Consider the following 20,181-nt stretch of genomic DNA (forward strand, 5'->3'; position numbering starts at 1 on the left):
TTTCTTATTGACCATTTGTATATCTTTTTTTTTTTTTTTTTTTTTTTACCAATTATCTGTTCAAATCCTTTGCTCATTTTATTATTACTATTGCCTACTCCAAGGTCATACAGATTGTCTCCTATACTTTCTCTGAGTTTTATAGTTTTGGCTTTTACATTTAAGGCTGTGATCCATTTCAAGACAATCTTTTTTTTTTTTTAAGGTTTTATTTATTTGTCAGAGAGAGAGAGAAAACACAAGCAGGGGGAGTGGCAGAGTGAGAGGGAGAAGCAGGCTCCCCACTGAGCAGGGAGCCCAATGCGGGACTTGATCCCAGGACCCAAAGGTAGACGCTTAACCGACTGAGCCACCCACGAGTCCGCAAGATAATCTTTGTATATAATGCAAAGTACATGCTGAGATTCATTTTATTCCTGTGGATGTCTTGTTATTTCAACACCACTTGTTGAAAATATTAGCAATGGACCCACTGAATTACCTTGAAGTCATAATCAAAAATCAGTTTATATTCAATTTGTGTGTATATTATAATTATATATCTATATAATTACACAATTATATATGTCTGTCTAATTATATATTGCTATATAATTATATATTTCTATATAATTATAATTAATTTGTGTACATATATCCAGACTCTCTATTCTATTCTATTGACTATTATTATGCTAATATTCATTATCTTAGGTTCTGTAACTTTATGGCATCTTGAAATTAGGTAGTGTAAGTTTTTAACGTGATTCTTATTTGTCAAGATTGTATTCAATATGCTAGATTTTCTGCATTCCATAGAAATTTGATAATAAGTTTGCCAATATCTACAAAAGAAAGGCTACAGTAATTTTGATTGGGATTAAAACTGAATCAATAGAACAGTTTGGGAAATTTTGAAATTTTAATAGTTCTGATTCCTCCAATCCATGAACCTGGTATACATCCCCATTTGTTCAGATCTTCTTTAATTTTCCTTACCAATAAATGGTAATGTTCTACGTGCAAATATTAAATAAATTTTGTTAAATTTATTTTTACATACTTTATTTTTGTGCTATGTACATAGTATTTGGGGTTTTTTTCCCAATTGTTCATTGCTCATATAAAAAATTCAATAGAGTTTTGTATATTGAATTTGTATCATACCATCTGGCTAAATTCACTTATTCTAGTAGCTTTTTTGCAGATTCATTAGGATTTTTAAAATATACTATCATAGGGGTGCCTGGGTGGCTCATTCGTTAAGCGTCTGCCTTCGGCTCAGGTCATGATCCCAGGGTCCTGGGATCGAGCCCCGCATGGGGCTCCCTGCTCAGCAGGAAGCTTCTTCCTCTCCCACTCCCCCTGGTTGTGTTCCCTCTCTCGCTGTCTCTCTCTCTTTCAAATAAATAAATAAAATCTTAAAAAAAATATATATATATACTATCATATCTTCAGCAAATAGAAAGTTTTGCTTCTTTTTCTCCAATCTATATACCTGTTATTTGTTTTTCTTGCCTGTTGCAACAGTGAAGATCTCCAGGAAAATGGTGAATAAGGTGGTAAAAGCTATTCCCTTGCCTACTCCCAATCTAAGAGGGAAGGCATCAGTCTTTCACTGGTAAACATGATGTTAGTGGCAGGTTTTTCAGTCTCCCTATATCAGGATGAAGAAGTGTTCTAGTTCGAGTTTCCCCAGGATTTTTAAAAATAATTAAGTGTTGAATTTTCTAAGTACTTCTACTGTACCTATGGCAATAATAATCTGATTTTCTACCCTTATTATTCTTTTAATATGGTGAATTACATTAATTAATTGTTGAAGGCTAAACCAATCCTGCATGTCTGGGATAAATCTACTTTGGTCATGAGGTGTTTTATTATTTATCTATTGCTGGGTTGGATTTGCTAACATTTTGTTACGAATTGTTCTGTCTGTGTTCCTGAGGGATTTGGGCCTTTAATTTCATTATCTTTTGATACCTTTGTTTTCAGGGCAATTCTGGCCTCATAAAATGACATGGGAAGCTTCCCTTTCTCTTCTATTTTCTGGAAGCTTTTATGTATGACTGGTATTATTCTTTCTTAAATTTTTGGTAGAATTCACTAGGAAGTCCATCTGAGACTAGAGTTTTCTTTGTGGGAAGACTTTTAATTATAAATCAAATTGTTTAAAAAATGCAATGCTACTCAGATTTCATCTTCCTTTTATTATTTGTGACTTTCACTTGTCTATTTTTGTTCATTTCCATTTTAGTAATGCATTTCTGTCACTTAAGTCTACTTTATCTGGTGCACCTGTGTCAGAACTTGTGTAGGATATATACTGAGGCATGAAACTTGACGCTTTATTTATCCTAGTGTATCTTTATTTTCTTTGACATTAATTTCTGCTTTTATTGTACTTTTATACTTTATTTTCTTTGGTTTCTTTGGTTTTATTCTATTTTTTTTAAAGATTTTATTTATTTATTCATGAGAGACAGAGAGAGAGAGAGGCAGAGGGAGAAGCAGGCTCCCAAGGAGCAGAGAGCCCGACACGGGACTCGATCCCAGGACCCTGGGATCATGACCTGAGCCGAAGGCAGACGCTTAACCATCTGAGCCACTCAGGCGCCCTCCATTTATTTTTTCTAACTGTATGCTTTCCTTCTTGATTTTCAACCTTTCTTTTTCTTTAAAAAGCATTTATTACTATAAATTTCCCTCTAAATGCCTTTCTTGCCCATCCCTCAAGTTTTACTCATTAGTATTTTCATTACCATTGATTTCTTTTTGACTTAGAGTTACTTAGAAATACATATTTTTAAATGTTTAAATGCATTGTTTGCTTTTTTTACATTGTTGTTATTGATTTTATACTAGATTGCATTGTTGACAGAAAATATGAGTTGTATGATACCTGCCTTTGCAATTTGTTGAGGCTTGCTTTATGGCCTAGCCCATAATCAGGTTGGTTGGTTTGTTCCTTATGTTCTCAAGAAGAATATGCATTCTTTAATCATTGGTTCTAAAAATCAACAGTTCTCTCTGTATCTATTAATCAAGGCTGCTAAGTCTTCCATATATTCATTAAACTTTTGGTCTACAATTCAAATATTGCATTTGTCCACTTCTTGTGTTATTACATCAATTTGGCTCTCTATATTTTAGTCTTTTTAAATTTGATACTGTATTTTACATATTTTAGTGAGTTCTGTAAAGTTAGAATTTCCCGTTGAAATAAGCCTTTTATCATTACTGTGTGACTCTATCTTTAACACTAATTTTTGTCTTATATTCTACTTTAATATTAACAAAGACTCCAACATTTTTTGGCCAGTATACCTTTTTAAATTATTTTATTTTAAAAAATAAAAAATTTTATTCTTTTACTGTCAACCTTTCTTAGTCTTTACGTTCCAGGTGCATCTCTTATAAACATGCAAATGGGTTTTGCATGTTTATATCTAACAGTATCTGTCTTTCAGCTGATGAGTCCAGATTTTCTATAAATCTATAAAATCTATAAATCTATAAATTGTGGGTGCCTGGGTGGCTCAGTCGGTTGAGTGGCTGCCTTTGGCTCAGGTCATGATTCCAGGGTCCTGGGATCAAGCCCCACGTCGGGCTCCCTGCTCGGTGGAGAGCCTGCTTCTCCCTCTCCCTCTCCCTGCTGTTCTCCTTACTTGTGCTCTCTCTCTCTGTCAAATAAATAAAATCTTTAAAAAAAAAAATCTATAAATTGTTACCTGGACTTGTTTCTGTCATCATGCTTGTGCTTTTTCCTTTGTTGTATTTTTGTATGTTTCTCTATTCTTTCTTCAGGCAAATTATTGGTTTACTTTCATTTTTAAGAAATATTAGGGTAAAAAATATATAACACAAATTTGACTCTTAAATCACTTTTAAGTGTACAATTCAGTGGCATTAATTACATTCACAGTGTTGTGCAACCACCACCACTATCTATTTCCAGAACTTTTTCATCACTTGAAACAGAAACTCTGTAACTGCTAGCAATAACTCCCTCAGTCCTCTCTTGCTCTAGCCCCTGGTAACCTTAATCTATTTTCTGTGTCTATGAATTTGCCTATTCTTGACATTTCACATAAGTGGAATCATACCATCTTCGTCCTTCTGTGTCTGGTTCATTTCACTCAGCAAAAAGTCTTCCAGGTTCATCCATGCTACAGCATGAGCAGAACTACATTTTTTTTTCGTGCCTTAATAATATTCCAATGTATATATATACTGTGTTTTATTTATCCATTCATTGGTTTATGAACATTTGGGTTGTTTCCACCATCTGGCTATTCTGAATAATGTTGCAATGAGCCTGGGTGTACAAATAACTATTTGAGTCCCTGCTTTTAATTATTTGGGCTATATGCCTAGGAATGGGATTGCAATTTGCTTTCTTATTTGGTTGTTTCCTTCTACTGATTAAAGATTACGGACTCCATATCTACTCTTTAATGATTAACTTTTAAGCAATATTTTGCATTCATAATAACTAACCAAGTCTACAGTCAGTATTTTAACCCCCTCCAAATAACACAAGGAATTTAGAAACTTAACTCATAGCCTCTTTCCTGACTTACATAGATTTATTGCCCAGAATTAGTTTCTGTGTTCTTTTTAACCCCACAAAGTATTTATTATTATTATAATTATTATTACTGGTATGCTGAGATGATACAAATTAAATAACAACCACTGAAAGAGTATAAATAGAGTACATAACTTAAAAAACAGGAGATTAAAAAAGTGAAATCTTGATGTAAATCTTTCAATGTAAAAATATTCTGATTTTTTTAAGTTAGCCACTACATAAAGATGAAGAAATAAAAATGTAAAATTCTCAAAAAAAACCACACAAACTTTCAGTACTGTGCAGAGCAAACAAAGTACCAGGGTAACAAATGTCAGCTCAAGTTTAAAATCTATGATGTAAGTTGACGTTGCCATAATGTCTAACTCTGGTTTGTTCATACCTGTGTACTGATAAAAAATGATGTATCTCTGACCTTGACTATACTAATCAGTTTCTGAACTATGCCAACTGAAGTACCCTAAATTCTTTCCTCGATGCTTTACTTGTGGCTCAGCAGACCAATATGGCTCAACCACTTCACTGGTCAGCACTGGTCCTCAAGTGCCTAACACACGCCAGCCCAGTTCCAGTCACTGGGGACACAGCATTGAACATACAGACAAAAATGAATGCTGTCATATTTGAACAGACATCTCCAAAGAGACATACAAATAGCCAATAAGCACGTGAAAAAATGCTCAATATACTAATCATTAGGGAAATGCAAATCAAAACCACAAAATACCACCTCACACTCATCAGGATGGCTATAATTTAAAAAAAAAAAATAAGAAAATAACAAGTGTTGATAAGAATGTAGAGAAATGGGAACCCCTGTGCACTGCAGGTAGGAATGTAAAATTGTGCAACCACTGTGGAATATGGTATGGTGGTTCCTCAAAAATTAAAAATAGAACTACCATATGATCCACCAACTCCACTTTTGGGTACCTCGAGAGAAATGAAATCAGAGTCTTGAAGAGATATGTGTGCACCCATGTTTATAACAGCATTATTTAAATTAGCAACATGTAGCTAGATGAGTGGGTAAGCAAAATGTGATATATACATACATTGGATTATTATTCAGCCTTCAAAAGGAATGAAATTCCGACACATGCTACAACACAGATAAAACTTTAGGACATTATGCTAAGTGAAATAAGCCAGTCACAAAAAGAAACAAAGACTATATGACTCTCCTCTTAAGAGGTCCTTAAAGTGGTCAAAATCATAGAGACAGAAAATCTGGTGGTTGCCAGGGACTAGGAGAAGGGGCAGAATGGGGAGTTAGTGTTTAATGGGCATAGAGTTTCAATTTTACAGGATGAAGAAGATGGAGATGGATGGTAGTGATGGTTGCACAACAATATGAATGTTCTTAATACCATTGAACAGTACACTTAAAAATGGTTCAGAAAACGACAGAGTTAAGATAATAAATTTTATGTGTATTTTTTACCACAATAAAAAAATTGAAAAAAAAAATTCCTTGAAGGAGTTTACATATGGTCAGAAAGAAAGGAAATGAACAAATAAAACATGTACTAGGCCAAATGGTGAAAGTGTTCTAGAGGAAAGCAAAACAGGGGAAGAAGACAGGGAATGCTAGGGAAAGGGGCTGGGGGTGGTTGCAGCGGTCAGGGAAGACTTTACCCAAGGAGGTGATGTTTGAGCAAACACCTCCCCTAGCTCTGCACTCCCCTTATTAGAGAAGAATTGCTGCGAAGAGGGGGGCCTCTGAGCCAGGACTACATTTCCCAGCCCTCCCGCATCTTGACGTAGCCACATAAGTGATTCTCTCCAATGGAATTTGAGCAGACAGGCTTTCTCTTACCTCTAAGCCAGGGTTTTTATGAATCTGAGATGGCTCCTCCACTGGTCCGCCCCTCTTCTGCCAACGGAAGCAGAAGACTCTGAGGCTTCAAACAGTGCTGCCCAAGAGAAATATAATGTGAACTATATATGTTATTTTTAATTTTCCAATAGCCATAATAATACATGTTTTAAAAAATGGGTGAATTCATTTTAATGATGCATTTTGAACCCAATATTTCCAAAAACTATTTCAACATATATCCAAGATAAAAAATAATGAGATACGCTATATTCTCTCTTTTTTTTTTTTTCCAAATCCAGTATGTTTTACACTTACAGCGCTATTAGCCATTTTTCAAGTCCTCAGTAGCCACATGCAGCACCACATTGGACAGCGGAAGTCTAGAATATGGTGAAGCCATAAGATGTCTCCATATGGGGGACAGCCACCCATCAACCAGGAATACCCACATCGTATCATTACATGAGAGAAAAATAAACTTCCTTTGTGTTCACCTTCCAAAGGTTTGAGATTCATTGGTTACAGAAACGGATTCCTTGAGGTTGGTATAGAAAATAAAAAACTAAAATATTAGAGCATCGGCTTAGCAATCAAGTAAGAGGTAGCACAAAAGAGACATTAGAAGCTGGAAATCAGAGACTCATGTCATATGCTTATAAAACTACCAACTGAGTGCTTGTAAGACAGACCAGGAACACAGTGACCCTGTAGCATTATAATAATTTAAAAGAACAAGAATGCCAACAGACGCTGTAGTAGTCTGCCTAGGCTGCCATAACAAAATACCACAGACAGGGTGGCTCACACAACAGAGATTGATTTTCTCACAGTTCTGGAGGCTGGAAGTCCAAGATCAACCCTAGCCAGGTTGGTTTCTGGTAAGAACTTGCTCCTTGGCTTTCAGAGCTGCCTTTTTTGTGTCCTCAAAAGGTCTTCTCTCTATGCGTGTGTACTCCTGGTGTCTCTTCCTCTTCTTATAAGGACCCTAGTCCTACTGGATTGGGTTCCCACCATTATTATCTCATTTTACCTTAATTACCTCCTTTACAGCCCCTATATCCAAATACTGTCACATTGAGGGTTAGGGCTTCCACATATGAATTTGGAGAGACACAATTCAGTTTATCAATGATGCTGCAAGCTCCTCTCTGCACTGAACAGAGTGCAAGTAAGAAATGTGTTCAGGGAAGAATCAGCTAGTTTGCAAGCAAAAATGAAAGAGAATGAAGAGAATCTAGAAATCAAGGTGAGTTTGGAGCCTTGTGGGTTTGGAAAGCAGACTGCTTCTAGATACCAACCAGTAGGAGATAACACCTGAAATGAGCAAAAGTGCCCATTAGAGGGTTCTGGAGGGGAGGGGGGTGGGAGGATGGGTTAGCCTGGTGATGGGTATTAAAGAGGGCACGTTCTGCATGGAGCACTGAGTGTTATATGCAAACAATGAATCATGGAAGACTACATCAAAAACTAATGATGTAATGTATGGTGATTAACATAACATAATAAAAAAATTTTTTTTAAAGTGCCCATTAGATTGTTCTGGTTAAGCAGAGGTTTGCGAGGCTAAAACACAAATTGTGGTAACGTATTCTCTTCCCACCAAGCCTCTTGCTTCAAGGGGCCTCAAGTTAGCCCCATTAAGTTAAGAGAGAAATATGTATAGGGACAAAGAGGGAAAGAAATAGAGCAGGCTTAAGAATAATTTTTAAGAAAGAACTTTGGATGTGGTTACTGGCAGATGGAATGGCCTAGAAATCATGGCAATAATGTTTCCAAAGAAATCAAGGGAATAACGTTTCCAAAGCACAGTGATCTGAGCCTTAAAAAGCCTGTGATTAAAACGTCCTCCTAGGGACCTCAAATATCCAACAGCAGGATGCAGGCTGTGAAAGCTGTGCACGCTCCAAGGAAGTCAGATTCCTTACTGCTGAACTCAGACAGCACCAGAAAGGATAATGGACAAGAAAGAACACCCCAGGGGGCAGAGCCAAGGACCACAGCAAACAGTGAACAAGCAAGTTCCTCCCATGAAGCAGAACCACAGTCTAATGAAGGAACCTTCTCCACCTCCCAGGCAGGGAGCCTTCATAATGCCCGCCCAGTCGGATTCCCCATTGCTATGGACCAGTTACTGCTATGGATCTCCCAGTCTGCCCTTTTCCAAGTAAGAGTCTCTATTGTTATCCTGTTCTCAACAAACCTCAAGGATTATCGCGGGGTAGGTGGGCAGACAATTTGCTTTTGAATTCCCAGGTCTCTGAGCCAAAGGAACACAGGACCCAGAGTGCCTAGACTTGGGTGGGACTTTGGATTGTCTCCTTTAGGAAGGATCCACACAGATACTTGGTGGCCAAGGGGCAGCCTGTGGCAGAAATAGCTAGCTGCCTCACGAGTTTGTACTCCCTTCCATGGTGTTCAGTTCTCACTGGGATGTGCTGCAGAACCAGTGATTACGATCACAGCTCCCCTTAAATCCAGTGTATCCATGTAACTAGCTGTTCTTAAGAGAATGTGAGTAGAAGTGCTATATGCCTTGTCTACTGTCTGTTTCCCCTTCCGACAGCTAGAAACAGAGGTCTCGGGACTGTCTAAAGAAAGTGCACACAAATGGAAGGAGCCTATTGCCACAGACAGGAAATCTACCTGGCATCCAGGAACACCATTATCAGACTGTTCCGTGAGTGAGAGATTGACTTCTGTTTTAATACATCACTGAAATTGTAAAGTTTCTTTGCTATAGAAGCTCAAATTAGCTTAATTAACGTGCCCCTAAAAGAGGTGAAGGAGAGCGTGATACATGTCTAGATGAAAAGCATTCCAGGCAGAGGGAAACAGGTCAGTAAATGCATGGCCCTTAGGCAGGAGAATACCAAATGTGTTCAAGGATTAGCAAGGAGCTGAGTGTGGCTGAAGCAAAGCAAACAAGGGGAAAATTGAAGGTGATAAGATCAGAGTTGTAAAAAGAGTCCAGATCCTTAAAACCTTGTAGGCCACTGTGAGGACTTTAGCTTTTACTCTGAATGGGTTGGAAAGCCATTGTAAGTATTGGGAGAGGAAGGAGGACACGATCTGACATTTTCATTTGGATCACTATAGCTGGTGCTTAGGAACAAATCACAGGGCAACAACAGACAAATCAGCTTTGAGACTATGAAAACAATCCAGGGGAGAGCTAGAGGTGGTTTGGAATTGGGAGGTGGTGGTGGTGGTGGTAATCAGTGTTTAGATTCTGGATATATCTTTAGGCTATATGTCTGAAATTCAGGCATAAATAATATTTATGCTTCTGGGTGACTCAGATTAGAGAACTACATGTGCATCAAGAGTAGAAATTGGTTCCCAGCAGCTCATAAAGTGCTTGGTGTCCTCTGGAGTGAAAAGGGAACAGCACTATTGGAGTGAAAAGGGTACAGGTATTAATAACTAATGTGTAAAACATAAATGAAACTAACTGAAGGTCTTAGGAATGCCTTCTGAGTCCCCAGCCCACAAGGAACTCCTCACTGAGATTTAATGCTATTGAAATATATGCATCTTCGGTGCCACCTTTTATATTAACCACGAGATTGTCACTGGCCTCAGAGACAATGTTGCTTTGGCTTCTTTCTAACAGCCAACTGTGATTGTTCTAAAGCGAGCAAACAAAAATCAGCTACCTCTTTAAGCTGGAAAACTACAAAGATGTCAGTTTTATAGCCATGAAATTCAGTGAAGCTTCCTCGCAGGCTGTATGGAGGCTTCTTTCTCTTACTTTCTCATTGCATGTTTAACCAGAGAATCATTAGAGAATAGTGAAAGCGAGATTATTCTTACTAGTGTGCAAATTTTAATTCATCTCTTCTTTTACATGTTTAATTTTAGCCCTATAGTTGCAACATGTGGTATCCCCCACCAGCAATATCATCTGCTTTTCCTCTCTTCACATGTCCCCTTTAGGCTTCAGCTGAGCTTGTAATTGTTTTCCTCCTTTAGAGGACTCACTGGGAAAAAAAAAGGTAAATCATTTATATAACTGTATTTTTCTCAACTAGCAACTTTGCTTGGCTTATGTTGACACTGACTAAGGTGAAATCTTTTTGAAAATTTTCATTATTAAAAAAAAATCGCAAGATTACAAAAAGTTGAGGGAAAGAGCAAACACCAGTTACCCTAAGTGGATATTCCAGCATTATGTCCCTGTAATTGCAAACATCAATAAAATATTTAACAACCATGAGACAAGTAAAGAAATCATTAAAATGGAAAAACACATTTCCAGAGTAAATTTCAGCAAGCTTAAGAAAACAAGTGGTCACATGAGAACATAATTAAACAATAAGAAACCCAGTAAAACTGGGTGTGAAAATAGGAAGGAATCCTCCTTGAGTCAAAAGGATAGACGAAATATAATTTCATCAGCCAAAAAAATGTTGAATAACTGAAATAAAGAGGAATTACAAACACACACACAAACACACAGAGGATATTGGACCATTTTACTACGCTGGTGTAGGCCTAAGGGGGAAAAATAAATGCAATAAAATATTATTATTTGCAAAAAAACAAAACACATAAGGATAGAAAAATATTGTCATGTTGCTTACTTAAAAAAGGAAATCATGCTCCCTTGTGGATAAGGACCTACAACTTTTAAAAATAACATTAAACAGAAGAAACATAATTTTTCTGGCATTCTTTTGACCAAAACACAGTCAGTTTTGATGGTACTTTTATAACAGACAACATCTGGAGAAGAGAGAAAGAACACTTAATTAAAGTATGTCTTTAAAATGTAGACCAAAAGAGTATGTCCTAATTCGTAGGGCCTTATAAGTTCCTGCGCCATCTGGTATCATTCTTTTTTTTTTTTTAAAGATTTTATTTATTTATTTGAGAGAGAGAATGAGAGACAGAGAGCACGAGAGGGAAGAGGGTCAGAGGGAGAAGCAGACCCCCAGCTGAGCAGGGAGCCCGATGCGGGACTCGATCCCAGGACTCCAGGATCATGACCTGAGCCGAAGGCAGTCGCTTAACCAACTGAGCCACCCAGGCGCCCCATCTGGTATCATTTTTCACACGTGTGTGCAGCTGAATAGAAGAACAAGACAAAAGTCTCTGTCCTGCCATCTCAGAAGCTACAATTTATTTGATAGGCGTGCTCTAGATAACCAGTGAAGATCTTACTCATATCTTTAAATCTTTGACAATAATAATCATCTAGGCATCCCAAGAAATTCTATTAAGTTGGTCAGGCAAGCTGCTGTTTTCTACACCATCTTCTGAATCCTTCTCCTTTTATGAGGAGACTCTCTCCTCCTACCTTGTTAGGAATGCAGGGTCACCTCCCACTCAAGCCTTCCGGGAAGAAGGACCAACTCCTGCCCCAGTCTTACCCGATTCCACTCACATCTGCACCACTGAACTACGGCAGCCCTGAGCTCTTTCTTCTTGGGGCTGATGACTTCAGGGTCCTATTCTCTACAGCCACACTGATGTACTTATCTGAGAGCTGAGAGGCCATTAGTGAATATGCCCAAGAAGTGGTCATGTTAGTTTGTGACCAAAGGAGTAGAGAGGAGCATCTTGGGAAATATTCATGGAAAGAGACCAAACATTGGTCGAATCACGATGTCTCTGCTATTGTGAGAGAGAAGGAATTATAAGAACATGGTGTCTACAAGGATAAGAAGGTAAAAAAACAATGACAACAGAGATTGTTCTCAGACTCCCTATTTCGGCCTGACGTGACTTTGCTGGGAGGCGGGAGGAGGGTGCGAGTGGGCCCCAAGTCTGCCTCCCATACTCCACAGCAGTAGCACCTCACAGAAGCAGCAAGGCCTGTCCTAAAAGTAGGGAAGACCCAGGGCTGGTTTCATGAGATGACAGCAGTGGCACCTGGCACCTGTGATGGGGGCACAATGGCATCACAGAGTCTCCCCCTGGCCTGAGGGGCACAATGGCATCACAGAGTCTCCCCCTGGCCTGAGGGGCACAATGGCATCACAGAGTCTCCCCCTGGCCTGAGGGGCACAATGGCATCACAGAGTCTCTCCCTGGCCTGAGGGGCACAATGGCATCACAGAGTCTCCCCCTGGCCTGAGGGGCACAATGGCATCACAGAGTCTCTCCCTGGCCTGAGGGGCACAATGGCATCACAGAGTCTCCCCCTGGCCTGAGGGGCACAATGGCATCAGAGTCTCCCCCTGGCCTGAGGGGCACAATGGCATCACAGAGTCTCCCCCTGGCCTGAGGGGCACAATGGCATCACAGAGTCTCCCCCCTGGCCTGAGGGGCACAATGGCATCACAGAGTCTCTCCCTGGCCTGAGGGGCACATTGGCATCACAGAGTCTCCACCTGACCTGAGGGGCACAATGGCATCACAGAGTCTCCCCCTGACCTGAGGGGCACAATGGCATCACAGAGTCTCCCCCTGGCCTGAGGGGCACAATGGCATCAGAGTCTCCCCCTGGCCTGAGGGGCACAATGGCATCACAAAGTCTCCCCCTGGCCTGAGGGGCAAAATGGCATCACAGAGTCTCCCCCTGGCCTGAGGGGCACAATGGCATCACAAAGTCTCCCCCTGGCCTGAGGGGCACAATGGCATCACAGAGTCTCCCCCTGGCCTGAGGGGCACAATGGCATACAGAGTCTCCCCCTGACCTGAGGGGCACAATGGCATCACAGAGTCTCCCCCTGGCCTGAGGGGCACAATGGCATCACAGAGTCTCCCCCTGGCCTGAGGGGCACAATGGCATCACAGAGTCTCCCCCTGTCCTGAGGGGCACAATGGCATCACAGAGTCTCCCCCTGGCCTGAGGGGCACAATGGCATCACAGAGTCTCTCCCTGGCCTGAGGGGCACAATGGCATCACAGAGTCTCCCCCTGGCCTGAGGGGCACAATGGCATCACAGAGTCTCCCCCTGGCCTGAGGGGCACAATGGCATCACAGAGTCTCTCCCTGACCTGAGAGGCACAATGGCATCACAGAGTCTCTCCCCGACCTGAGGGGCACAATGGCATCACAGAGTCTCTCCCCGACCTGAGGGGCACAATGGCATCACAGAGTCTTCCCGACCTGAGCTCCAACAGCTCTGCTGCCCAGGGGTGGCCAAGCTCCCTGGAGACACCTGCTGCCATGTGTCACTTGTAGGGGCAGGAAGAAACCAACGTATGGCCATGGAGGCCTTGGGTATCAGACAAGATGGGAAGGACCTGTTTGAGGGTATGTAGGACTGGGGACTCCCAGAATTCACTGGGGAAGCAGGGGTGAGTCTCTGAACAAGGCCAGAAAGTCCAGTGTATTATATGAAATATTACAGAGAAATTACCCCCATTTTTATCCCCGGGTGTGGGCTGAGGAAAGATGTCTTAATGGGCTACGTGGGCGATGTTGGTTAAATGATTACTCTTTCCAGGAACAGTTTACATTTTAACAGGGACTTCCTGTAGACCATACATTAACCCCTGTACATGAACATTTCCCCCTGGTTGTTTAGAGGAGGCCTGGGCTAATACGTCTCCATTTGGGCCCCCATTGGGCTCTACTTCTCTAGTTTTTCCAGGGTGGAAGGCCCTGCATGTGGTAAGGTGGCTCTGGGTTAGGAAAGGTAGTATCTGTAGTATTTAAACATACGTTTCTAGTTCTGAGCTGCTAACCCCAAAGTCGTCTTTCCACCCACTTCAACACCAACCTCCCCCCTCTAGTGCATAATGGGAACATCTTCACGTGGTCCTGCAAAGGATTACAATGAACAAATGCTATGAATATAATGCCATTAAGTAGGTATAAAAAGTACATCCAGCCATTTAATTTTAAGCTTAGAAGGATAAAGGTCACAAAGGTCAGTCTTTGGCCTGATATTTGTTAACATTCTCCTTATTAATGTATGTACATCACATAATGTAATAAGCAGAGATGTGTTCAGTTTCACCAAATATGGAAATAAAAAATGATTTCAGCAATATCCTTATATACTTATATATATATAACCTAAGTGTCAAATGTATTTACAATGAATTGGCGGGTTCAGAGGACTTCCAAATCAGCCCTACCACTTTATTTTTTTTTTTTTTAAGATTTATTTATTTGAGAGAGAGAGGGAGAGCGCACATGAGCAGAGGGGCAGAGGGAGAGAGAATCCTCAAGCAGACTCCTCATTGAGCACAGAGCCTGACACAGGGCTCTATCCCAAGACTCTGAAGTCATGCTTTGGGCTGAAATCAAGAGTTGAAATCAGTAGCCCCAGCCCTACCACTTCAAAGAGAAAGCTGGGGCCTAAGTAGGCAAAATTTTAGTTCCAGGTTACCCAGCAAGTGCTGGCCAACCTTGGTCTAGAACCTGTCTCTCTACTCCTCAAAGTGAAGTCCTTCCCTTCTATAAGGCTCTGGAAATTAAGGTGAAGCTTGTCCCTCATTTTCTCCAGAATCTCAATTCCAGGGCAGTGGTCAATTCCCATTTTTACTGCCCCACCCACCGCGATCCCTCCAAACTACCACATCCAAGCCTGCAGCATAAATGGGGCACCATGTAAAGGGGCACCCCATTATATACTCTCCACCATCACATTCCCAGAAACACCTTACCCAGCTCAAAATCCATCCTGTCTGTTATGGTCTGGAATATTTGTTACAGCACAAGCCCCCTCTCCACATCCTGGCCTTCAAGATGCACACACAACAACACATGTACACACACATGCACACCAAGTAGCTTTCCATTTAGTGAGAGCACAAATTACACGATCACTAAGGAAAATGACCTTGCTCCACAGTGCTAAAGATGACAAGGAGTCTGTAAAGATAAAGAATGAACTCCTCTGTTCCCTACGGGACATGTAATCGCAGCTTAGGCACCTCTCTTAGAACAGCTGGACATCTGGATGCAATTTCAGATGGGAGCCATATAACTGCCCTTTGGTACTAATATGATCTTTTTTTTAATTATTGTTGCTAAGGCTATGAGCAGGAACCAGTCATGGACTTATTCTCCTGACATTGCTTATAGTCAGCCAAGAATAAATCTTCTGCCTTCTCTGAACTTGCTAGCAGTTAGAGAAACAAATGTATCATATTCCCAGGCCCCTGAATGGCTGAAGACAAAGGCCATTTTAAATGAGAGCCCTCCTTTTAAGAACTATTAAACTGAACCACTCCAAGATACTTGAGAATTGCCAGGATGTGAAGCCAAGGTCCCTCTGTTGCCTGTATGGAGAAAAATTGGGTTCTAACTCCCTCTGTGACTGCACTTTGGAGAACAGATGCTCCACCCAGATGATGGTGCTTGCAGGAGTGGAAGAAAAGGACAACATCCGTGGAAGCTGAAATAGTAACAGGACAGCTCACACTGTCCAACAACATGAATGAAGTCTAATAAATCTTGGGATATGGAACCCCAAAAGGATAAGACTATTTGCGAGTTTGAGAGGCTATGCAGTAAGTCTTTTGCACAAAAGAATGTCACCTGTCATCTGTGTATATTTTCTAGATTACAGCCCTTGCTGTCATTCTTCTGTTAAACCTCTATCTCACCCATGGGTTCTCATTGACCACCTCAACCCTTTCCAAAAACCAGTGACATAACCACAAACCAGCAAGAGCCAGCCCTCTGCAACTCTGCACCTACTCCAGAGGGGGACACATCTGCCTGAATCTTCATTGATGGCACCAGAGGATCTATTTCTGAAACCATGGATTCAGAAGCATTCAAAAATATTAATGAATAAACATACAACCAGCATGATGGTAACGAACAAGACACTGGGCATTGGGAAAAAAATACCCAAGCCCAACACCAGAGCAGGTAAACTAGAAGTCTCTGGGTGTGGGATTCAGGTACTGGTATTTTTAAAAATCTCCCTGGGAAAAAAATACCCAAGCCCAACACCAGAGCAGGTAAACTAGAAGTCCCTGGGTGTGGGATTCAGGTACTGGTATTTTTAAACATCTCCCCAAGGGATTCTAAAGCACAGACAGTGTTGAGAACCACAGGCCTAGCACAATATGGAGCCCTGAGGACTACGGCCATGTGGGTAGTACAATACTGTTCCAAAGTCAATGACCTTCCAGGCAGAGCTTATAAAGGTAGAATTGCAAAATCAGCATGAAACCTGGTGTTTTTTATTTTAAAATATGGCCCCAAAGCGTTTGACATTTCTTCCATCGACAGGTAGGATGCATCAAAAATAAATTCAAAATGGATGAAAGACCTAATGTGAGACAGGAAACCATCAAAATCCTAGAGGAGAACACAGGCAGCAACCCCTTTGATCTCACAATAGCAACTTCTTACCAGACACACCTCACCAGAGGCAAGGGAAACAAAAGCAAAAATAAACTATTGGGACTTCATCAAGATAAAAAGCTTCTGCACAGCAAAGGAAACCATCAACAAAACTAAAGGCAACTTACAGAATGGGAGAAGATATTTGCAAATGACATATCTGATAAAGGGTTAGTATCCAAAATCTATAAAGAGCTTATCAAACTCGATACCCAAAAATAGATAATCCAGTTAAGAAAGGGGCAGAAGACATGAATAGACATTTTTCTAAAATTTATTTTTTTCAAATAAAAAAATTTTTTTTTAAAACCACAATGAGATACCACCTCACACCTGTCAGAATGGCTAAGATTAACAACACAAGAAACAACAGATGTTAGCAAGGATGCAGAGAAAGGGAACCCTCTTAAACTGTTGGTAGGAATGCAAACTGGTGCAGCCACTCTGGAAGACAGTATGGGGGTCCCGCAAAAAGTTAAAAATAGAGCTATCCTATGACCCAGCAAATGCACTACTAGGTATTTACCCAAAGGATACAAAAATACAGATTTGAAGGGGTACATGCATCCTAATGTTTATAGCAGCATTATCAACAATAGCCAAACTATGGAAATAGCCCAAATGTCCATCTGCTGATGAATGGATTCTTTTTGGTATATATATATATATATACAGGATAGAATATTACTCACCCATCAAAAAGAATGCTATCTCACCATTTACAACATTTTGGAGGAAACTAGAGTGTGTTATGTTAAGCAAAATAAGACAGAAAAAGATAAATACCATGATTTCACTCATCTGGAATTTAAGAAACAAAACAGATGAACACAGAGGAAGGAAGAAAAAAAAAAGAGAGAGAGGGAGGACACTATAAGAGGCTATTAACTACAGAGAACAAACTGAGGGTTGCTGGAGGGGAGGTGGGCAGGTGATGGACTAAATGGGTGATGGGGATTAAGGAGGGCACTTGTGATGAGCTGGGTGTTATATATAAGTGATGAATCACTAAATTCTGCCCCTGAAACCACTATTACCATATATGTTAACTAACTAGAATTTAAATAAAAACTTGAAACCAAAAGAAAAAAAACAAAGGTAGGGTGTGTGTCCTTTTCTCTCGAATATGGGTGGATCTTTGACTGTTTCATCAAAAAAATGTACCAGAATCGATGCTATCTTTGTTCTAAGGCTACATCATAAAAGGCAATACGATTTCCACCTTGTGGGCTTGGGTACTCATTTTGGAGCCCTGAGTCCCCAAAGAAGTCCAACCGCCTTAGCCACCATGTCATAAGGAAGATCAGGCTACACTGAGAAGCCACCTGCTGGGACTCTTCTTGATGCTCCACCCAAGTTCCCAGTCACCATCAGTGTCAACTAAATAACTGAGAGATTGACAGATCGTCTACAAAATCTGGGACTCGAAAGCATCAAAGTAAATAAGTGTACTGGAGTAATGTCTCTGAATTTTCCCATCAAACACTCATTTTCCAGTTTTCCTCCAAATTTAAGATCACTCTTACTTTAAGCAATCAATGAAATTACAAGAGTCTGAAGCTACATCACGAGCTTTCCTTGTTCTGAATAGTGGCTACATTTGAAATGAAATAGAAAAAATACTCTGAAAATGCAAGGAAAAGGTCTGTAACAAAACCCAAAAAGGAATATCCATGTCCTAATCCCTGGAACCCATGGGTGTCACCTTATTTGGAAAAAAGGTCTTTGCAGATATAATTGAGTTAACGATCTTAAGATGAAACATTCCAGAATTATACAAGTGGGAACTATATTCAGTAACAAATGTCCTGTAAGAGATACACAAGAGAGTTAACAGACAGAAGGGGAGCAGGCAATGTGACCGATGAGGCAGAGATCTGAGTGAGGCAGCCATACATCAGGGATTGCTTACAGCCACCAGAAGCGGAAGAGGCAAAAACAAATTCTCCTCTAGAGCCCCAGAGGGAATGTGGCTCAGTCAACACCTTGATTTCGACTTCTGGCCTCCAGAACTGTGAGAGAGTAAATCCCTATTATTCTAAATCAAAGTTTGTGGTGATTTGTCATAGCAGCCACAGGAAATTAATATAGTTGGGAGAAAAAAAAATTCCTAATCAAAATGTTCTGCTTCTACAGAAGGACAAAATTTAATAAATTGCAGTTTTATTCTTTATTACTTGTCTCCTCATGCTTCTACCTAGAAGATAGATTTCAATTCAAAATATCATTTCTAATATAAAAATGTCAAATTACTATTGTTATTTTTCTATATGCTTAATGTTTCCATGCTTGTCTTTTAGATATGATCTCACAGTGATTTTTTAGGCTGTATTTATCAGCAACCTAAATAGAGTACAAAGTAAAGGGCTTGACTGAGCATTCTAAATTCTGCAGATGTTGCACTTAAATGCTGCGAGGTGAGGAGTGGAGAGCAGCGCACTATACAGAAAGGATAAGAAGAATGATAACCTTTCTGTAAAGTATATGACTCATAGGGCAATGTCTGTAGACATGCTTTAAAAAGGCTGTCTCAAATCCCAATAGCAGGACATCCTACAAAATGACTTACCAGTATTCCTCAAAACCATGGAGCCCAGCAAAAACGAGGAACGTATGAGAAATTGTCACAGCCAAGAGGAGCCTAGGGAGACATGAACACTAAATGTAATGTGGTATCCTGGAACAGAAAAACATTAGGAAAAATGTAAGGGAATCTGAATAATGACTTCAGTTCAAGAATAACATATCATTATTGGTTCATTAATTCCAACAAAAGTACCATACAAACATAAGGTATTAATAAACAGCTAAAAATGGGTGCCGGACATAGGGGCACTCTGTGTCCTCCTATCTTCTCAATTTTCCTGTAAATGTAAAACTGTTCTAAGCAATAGTCTACTAAAATACCGCACGTGGTATTTTAAATACGCGCGCGCGCACACACACACCTGTCTTTATCAATATTCATATTTCAAATAAGAAACTAAAGTTGAAGGAAGTGAAACATTTAATACAAATCAGTAATGTTGAGGAAATTTTCTCGACTACCCAGAATGCTGGTGCACGTTGCAAAGAATTATTTAATAAGGCTTTTTGCCCTTAATTATTGGCGATGTTCTTAAAAAGGAACACTACCAAAAAACTTTTCCGGAATTACAAAAAAAAAAAAAACAAAACAAAAAGGAAAGACAGAAAAGGAAAAAACAGCTGGTTCTGCTTGCAGTCTAGTTTCCAGGACTAACTGGCGTGCCATCTGCTCGCAGCACAGAGTGGTAACCATGGTTCACGTGTCACACCAGCGTGCGGTGTTAGGAAGTTTGCCCCAACACGCCTGGACAACTTAGCTTCCGCGCAGGTTGCAGGGGGAGGGGGTGGCGGCAGCGGCGTCCAGAGTCTGTATATCGTTTTTTCCAAACTCCATCTGCTTTCCCCTCCCCTGGCTGTGCCCGCGGTCTCCCAGCGCGGCAAGCTGAGGGGACCGGAGCGGGCCTTTTATGCATAACAAAAGAGCCCTCCTCCTCCTCC

At 40.4% G+C, this 20,181-nt stretch overlaps 1 long non-coding RNA gene across 2 annotated transcripts in view; it reads right to left on the bottom strand.

Moving 5' to 3' along the window:
• The window catches only part of LOC135364328 (uncharacterized), a 173,085-nt gene that overhangs the window by 152,759 nt on the left and 145 nt on the right, over nucleotides 1–20,181 (bottom strand). For both annotated transcript variants that reach the window (XR_010411205.1, XR_010411206.1), the window contains exons 2-3: nucleotides 19,226–19,333; nucleotides 6,393–6,489 (exon numbers count right to left, since the gene is read on the bottom strand). This is a non-coding gene — a long non-coding RNA (uncharacterized LOC135364328). The remainder of the gene's footprint in view (nucleotides 1–6,392; nucleotides 6,490–19,225; nucleotides 19,334–20,181) is intronic.

This window comes from Mirounga angustirostris, unplaced genomic scaffold (genome assembly GCF_029215605.1).
Source record: "Mirounga angustirostris isolate CCGP_5_RB_7025 unplaced genomic scaffold, mMirAng1.0.hap1 SCAF_5, whole genome shotgun sequence".
Lineage (NCBI taxonomy): Eukaryota > Metazoa > Chordata > Mammalia > Carnivora > Phocidae > Mirounga > Mirounga angustirostris.